Below are 7,500 nucleotides of genomic sequence, written 5' to 3'. Positions count from 1 at the left end.
CACACACACACACGGATGCAGAATCCCAAACTAGGCTATGGCTTTAAGCCCTTGGGGCCTTGCAACATATGGCCACAACCTTGATCTATTGTTCAACATAGTGTATTGAGTAAAGAAAAATGAAACAACTCCCCTAAAGACATCATAACCTAAAATCTCTTTGTGGCTACACACCTGATCCTCACTGTTACTACCTAAAAAAAATAGCTTCAGGAATTCAGTGCTGAGTGATATAACAGCAACTTCCTGTCGTAAATCCATATTTGTTCATTGATTTTCAATGTTCAATGCACTGGACATACCCACACAGTTCCCTTCCTCAAGCCTTACATCTACCACAACACACACACACACACACACACACACACACACACACACACACACACACACACACACACCAACAGAAAGAGAGGCATGCCTGCTGCTGCTGCAGTTTCCTGTGTGCCTGCACTGTAGTGAGGGGCGAGCGAGGAGTGACATGGGGGAGGGGAGGACTGAGGCTGACAGTCAGGCTACACCGGGCACGTAACTGAAGTGTTCCGTTCGCGCAGCGTCTGCTGCAACAATCAGCTTCCACTGTGATCAATGGAACTGGCTGCACTTCATGTGATAGCAGCGCATACATTCCAAACAATTACACCAGTCTTCTGAAAATATTTTTACACTCCACCAACGGAGTGCTCCAGTTGTGGACCCGGTGTGAGGCTGGGGCTGGGGCTGGGTTTGATGATTGGGGTAGGGGCTGGTGTCGGAGTTAGGGCTGGTGGTTGGGGCTGGTGGTGGGGCTGGTTGGTGCTGGTGCTGGGGTTGGGGCTGGTGGTGGGGGTTTGGGGGTTGGGGTTGGGGCTGGTGCTGGTGCTGGGGTTGGAGCTGGTGGTGGGGTCGGGGCTGGTGGTGGGGGTTGGGGGCTGGTGGATGTATGGAGAGCGTCTGAAAGGTGCAGGCTCTCCAGACTGGAGTGTTATTAATGATACCCAACCCCCAACCCCGGTCCAGACACACCAGTCGCTCACAGTCTCCTGCTCTACTGGTCACACACACAGTATTAGCTGCTTTAGCTGCTTTCAGACACATCCTCCGTATATGCAGAGCTTTGGTAAACGGAGGTCCGACCCTTCGGGTGATTGAGATATGATGCTAACATGCTGAAATTATGTGGTCATACAGTATGTGTGAACGACACCGATGCACATTAACAGAATCTTTGTGTGGTTGAACACGCACATGAACAGAATCTCTGCATGTTCTTCGCTTCGTTCAGACACAAGCTCATTTATATGTCCGTAGGAAATACTAGGAGGGGAGTAGTGAAACAGCCGGCTAAGTTCGGAATTCCAAATGGCCGGGCGGTTATGTTGTTCAGATATACGGCCCAACCGTTTGACATCCACAGAACATGCGGACTAACACGTAGGTCTGAAAGCAGCTATTGTGATTTCCTCATTCCCCAGTCCTCACATGCTGCTTCTCTGGGACTGAATCATGGCGGTGTCTCGTTGCTTCACCATCCTCCAGTCCAGACACCCCTCTTCTTCCTCAATTAACCTCCATTCAACCACCACTCCACATTCAATCAACCACCTATCAGCCCCCAAATAACCTCTCCACCACCTCTTGTCAACCTCCAGAAAACCTTTCTCTATCGAATGCTGAGCATGTCTGAGTGCCCTTTAGACTGCTTCCCATTCCCCGGCTTTTATAAACACAAAGACATCATCTTCACATTCATATTCATTTGATTCACAGACATTCTCAACAAGCCTCAATAGACTACATCTGGGGTTCAGGGCATCTGTGGAATGGCGTAGGGCATAAGAGAGCCATGAAGGAGTAATGTGTGTTTTATTTTCTGAGGACTCTCAGGAAGACGCTGTTCGTCAAAACGTTAGTTGTTTGCACCAATTAAAAGTCTCAAAAAGCTATTAATGTGCTATTAAAGGGACACCAGGCAACGTTTTCGTGTTAATTACTCATCTTCGTAAGTCGGTATATGGTTAAATGACTCATTACAGCGCGAAATGAAGACTCTCTCGCCCTGCCTGTAGGAAGAATATCCCGCTTGCAAGTTCAGTGTATCGTACCCGCCGACCGAAGCAGGATCAGTTTACATCCTGCATCCACAGCACAGAGGCAGGCTAACAAAACGTGATTGTTGCAAAACGTGTGTATAATGGCAGAGCCAGCAAAGAAGCAGCGAAAACCCTTGACGGAAGATACCCATAAAGCACTGCTTCCACAGCCAGTGTGTTGACATTTCCCCATCTGCCCAGAGGCGGCTACAACCCTGCAAACACATCATCCCCACAGCCTCACTCTTAATCTTAATCTCCGGTTTAATTTCACATTAAAATAAAGAGATTACAAGCATCTCCCACAGTATAATTGGCACAACTCTTGTGTGAATGTGTGTGTGTGTGTGTGTGTGTGTGTGTGTGTGTTTCGTGTGAGTGTGTGTCCATGTGAATCCGTGTTTGTCTGTGTGCGCATGTGTGTGTGTGTGTGTGTGTGTGTGTTGTGACTGGCCATGTTTTCACTAAAGCGATCTGTAAGTCAACTCCTGTCATTCTGCACAGGCAGTACCCCAGCCCAGCCCTACCTCTCCCTCCAGTGAATCCGCCCCATCCTTCCAGCTAGAGGACCCCACCCCCCTTCCTGATCCGTTCTTCTAACTCACTGCACACCAAAAACTGTGACCCAACCACTCCCCACCAAAGCAATCAGGGTTTAATCTAGCGGAATAACTGAATCGCAGCAAGAGCTTGGGCCACACAGCTAACCCTCAGTCTCATCACTGTACCGGGCTGAATAGCCCCACGCGTACCACATCAATCTAATCACCATCAGGCACGAGAACGCCACTTCCCTCCTCATCCCATCTCTCCGTGCAGTCTGAGGATCCCTAATCCAGTCAGGGTACCTCCATGTCTGGCCTGTAAGCAGTATATGGGAAGGAATGTGTACAGTATGTGTGCATTTGTGTATGACAAACTGTGTGCCTTTGCATACGTGTGTGTGTGTGTGTGTGCAGGAGTTGTGTATTTGTGTGATTGATTGATTGTGTGTGTGTGTGTGTGTATGTGTGTGTGTGTGTGTGTGTGTGTGTGTGTGTGTGTGTGTGTGTGTGTGTGTGTGTGTGTGTGTGTGTGTGTGAAAGTACAGCTGTTACCGTAGTTAACCAGCCCATGACTTAAAGACTGCGGCTGCAGGCTACTGGGTCTCTAAACGAGAGCATCTCTGTGTGTTATGGGAATGAGTGCCAGCGTGTTCTTAGAGAAGCTCACTGAAGAACAGCAATAAAAAGCAGCAACAACAGCTGAGGAGAGCTGCACGTGACCTACATGTGTTCCAACTCATTTCCACTGACATATTTCTCTGGCAAAGGTCACAGATCCTCCCTCCTTCTCTCCTCCCTTCCTAACGCCTCTGCTCTCCTCTCCGCTCTGCTCTCTGCTCCTGTCATCTCTCCTTAGCGCTCCTCTTCTGTCCTCTCTCCTCTCATCTCCTTTTCTCTCCTGTCCTCTCTTGTCTTCTCTCTCCTTTCCTCTCCTTTCCTCTCTCTTTCTCCCCTCTCCTCTCTCTCTCTTTTCCTCTCCTCTCCTGCCCCCTCTATCCCTTTCCTCTCTCTCTCCTCTACCCTCCTGTCCTCTTCCCCTGTCCTCTCTTATCCTCTCATTCTACCACCTCTCTCCTCTCCTCTCTTCATCTTCTCTCTACTAGATACAGAGCAAGAATGTTAATGTACCTTTACAGTTTAAATGTAAACATTCCCATTAGAACTAATGTTTTTATGATTAATATTTGTAAACATTGTGATTGATGTCACATTTTATTGTTTTTAAAAAATCATACCAAGTCACTCCATGAATTGGAAACCGTCAAATGTCAAATGAACAGAATTGGATGACAGACAGAAAGAGAGAGAGAGAGAGAGAGAACGAGAGAAAAAAGAGAGAGGGAGAGATGGAGGGAGGTAAATAATTAATAGGAAGCATGTGATCAGAAATCTACTAATGGATTTCCAACTGGGTGAGAGAGGAGGAGTGCCATTATCAGTATAAACAAGCTGCCTGTTCTGTTTACGATCTCACACACACTGCTTTTCATCAGGAAGTAGACAGCCGTGGGGAGAAGACTAATGGCAGTGGACAATCAAACACTGATTTACTGCTTACAGCCTCCCTCATACACACACACACACACACACACACACACACACACACACACACACACACACACACACACACACACACACACACACACACACACACACACACACACACACACACACACACATGCTTATGGGCACTCTCATATTATTAGGTACCTGACGATCTAAGTCAGAAGGAGACAGTGGAATGATGTGTGTAAGTAATTGTGTGTGAGTGTGAGGCTACATCCACACTATTCTATTATTGTTTGAATCCGGAACACTTTTGTTACGCTAGTACTTGTCATCTACTACTCCAGCGTGTTCAAGCTCCTGAAACAATTTAGGGGGCATCCGTGGCCTACTGGTTAGAGCTTCGCGCTTGTAACAGGAGGGTTGCCGGTTTGAACCCCGACCAGTAGGAACGGCTGAAGTGCCCTTGAGCAAGGCACCTAACCCCTCACTGCTCCCGAGCGCTGCTGTAGCAGGCAGCTCACTGCATCGGGATTAGTGTGTGCTTCACCTCACTGTGTGTTCACTGTGTGCTGAGTGTGTTTCACTAATTCATGGATTGGGATAAATGCAGAGACCAAATTTCCCTCACAGGATCAAAAGAGTATATATACTTATACTTAGATTTGCATTTTAATGTGGACAGCAAAATCCACAAACATCTGAAAATGCTAACATATAAATAAATCCATATAAACATATGTTCCCTTCCTGATTGGACCTGGTCAATCTGAGGTTTCTCGACTCTCCATGAGTGTGAGCCAGTGGGTATGAGGGTCATGTTTATATATCTCCCACACTCAGATCACAGATGTATAAATAAATAAATAAATAAATATAGTGTGAGAGAGAGAGAGAGAGAGAACAATCAAATGTATACTGAGACAGACTGACACAAACACACACACACACACACACACACACACACACACACACACACACACACACACACACACACACACACACACACAGACAGCATGGCAGAGGAGAGGTGTTGTGATTTATATCGTCTTTCTCAGCTCCTCCCAGCACATGGCCATTAACTGCACAGACATAAATAAACCCAAGAACCCTGTCTGCTTATGTGCTTTTTTCCTCTAGGTTTATTTTATCTGAAAAAATTCACTTTCTTCCACTGAGCCTCTCTTTTCCCCAACTCACTTCTTCTTCTACCCTCTCATTCTCCCCACTCTCTCTTTTTCTCTCTCTCTCTCTCTCTCTCTCTCTCTCTCTCCGGAAGCAGATTTATGTACCTGTGTGAGGAAGGAGACAGGGTTGTGTGGTTAGAGGTCAAAGGGGGTCGCCATGACGATGAAGAGGTTAATCAGGCATAGAAAGGAGCATATGGTTCCCATAGCAGGATGTCCCATGGGCTTGAATGTGTGTTTGTGTGTGTGTGTGTGTGTGCGTCAATGTGTATGTACAAATGTGTGTACCCATAGGTGTTATTTATGATGATAAATGTCTTACTTTGAGTGAAACCAATCCATTTAAGAGATTAAGGTCAACCACGATGGTCAATGTCAATAAGAGACTGCACTAGACTTGACTCCGCAGGTCAGCGTTAGGAGATGGCCCTCAGTCTGTGCAAGTTGCTGTTTAACTTAAAAAATGAACGAATTCCTGAATGAATCGCTGAAGTAAGTGCTTATCTTGTACAATCATAACAAATTCAACTAAATCTTAAATACAATATGTGTAGCCTAGACTACACAAACAAAGAACCAAACAGACACTCAGGCAAACAAACAAAATGCCCACAAAGCTATTATCCTCCTCCAAATTAGCATTTGTAAACAAGTGTTTGCAGTTGAGCATTCTCACAGGCTTTCTCACTGTCTATTTCTGACAAAACACATGTCACAGAGAGGGGAAGCAAAACCGCCGCAGTGCTGGGTCTCAGCCTCTCTTCTAACCTCCTCCGAGTGTCATAACAGCTCCTCAAACCGCCGTAGCTCACCGAAGACGCTTCCCACAGAGGGCGGGGATGACATAGGGGCAAGGCAGGATGGAGTGCTGGGTCCCTGGCCCGGCGTTGGCCATTCTGGGGCCCTGGAGGTCTGGCCACATGCCCGCTGGGTCCCTGCACTTGGGTAATGATAACGTACACTAATGATGTGAGCTCACTGCCGTTCGGATCTGCTGGAATGCTAAGCATCCGTTGGCCGCAGTCGACGCTCCGGATGCTTCCTAGTTTCTGATCTCTCTGAAATGAGGCGTTTGGGCTTGAGCCAGATGTGGCTTCCGCCCTGGCTGGAACCATCGTAAGTGGGTGAACCCCCTCAAAACACACACACACACACACACACACACACACACACACACAAACACACAGACACACACACACACAAACACACAAACACACAAACACACACACAAACACACACCAAACGCTCCACCCACAAATGACCCCCTCACCTCTGGACAACCCCTGGATTCTCCATCTGAGCTGAGGAACATGACACTCTACTCTACCCTATAAATGCTTCCTGAAGGGCCAGACTGTGGGCCACCACTAATAGTGACCACCTGAATGGAAGGAGGGGTGAATCTGGCCAGGATCTGGGCCTGAACTCCCCCTCTTGTTGTCTCAGCTAACGGCTTGAGTAAAATCATTTGTCATGTTTCTCTGCAGATAAATATACAGACACTACTATTCCAGAGGCCAGCTGATTGTGGGAACAAATCTGTCCCTGATCTGATCTGGATTTGCGAGCAATAGTGAAATCAGTTGCCATGCCACTTCAGATGGTAATACTCTGGAGTGGTTGGGTTAAATTAAGCCAGATGTTTGAGCGTACAGTACAGTAAATGGTCTAACCTATAATTACACAGCTGTTCATATTGAGAAAATGTTTTATTAGCGTTGAATGCTTTGTGAATGGTTGTGAAACATTAGGGTGAACTGGTGAAGCTGGATAGGGTAATTTCCTAATTTCTCTGCTAAGAGTACTTTTTCTGATGTGTTTTATGTGGTCTGGGAGTATCTCTGGTTGTGATTTCTCAACTGACATGATATTGCTCTCAGATGTAAAAACAGCTGGTTTTGTGAATGGGTTACAAGTAAACGTCAGATTCCTCTCAGTGTGACTGGTGATCAAATACACCACAACTACACCAACTGAGAGAGGACCTCCCAAATTCCATCTTAAAGTGAGCAAAATTTGTTGTCGACAAAAAAAGCAATCAATCCACTTCACAAGAATGTTAAAACTTGTCAGAAGACGTGGGAAGGGGAAACACAGCATTTAAAGGCGACCCAGAGCGTGTTAAAATGGTAACTCATAAACACTGTAATTTCTACTTCAGTCACACTGCAAACAGTGGGTTAACGTGGGTTA

General features: G+C 46.6%; 1 protein-coding gene across 1 annotated transcript in view; it reads right to left on the bottom strand.

Annotated features, from left to right (window-relative positions):
* The window catches only part of myo10l1 (myosin X, like 1), a 96,281-nt gene that overhangs the window by 71,820 nt on the left and 16,961 nt on the right, over positions 1-7,500 (bottom strand). The window lies entirely within an intron of this gene.

This window comes from Alosa pseudoharengus, unplaced genomic scaffold, assembly GCF_046254945.1.
Source record: "Alosa pseudoharengus isolate Yale_2024_CS ecotype anadromous, Long Island Sound unplaced genomic scaffold, YU_APseudo_1.1 YU_APseudo_1.1_scf_24, whole genome shotgun sequence".
Taxonomy (NCBI): domain Eukaryota; kingdom Metazoa; phylum Chordata; class Actinopteri; order Clupeiformes; family Clupeidae; genus Alosa; species Alosa pseudoharengus.
The sequence above is the reverse complement of the archived record's forward strand: the minus strand, read 5'-3'. Positions and strand labels throughout refer to the sequence as shown.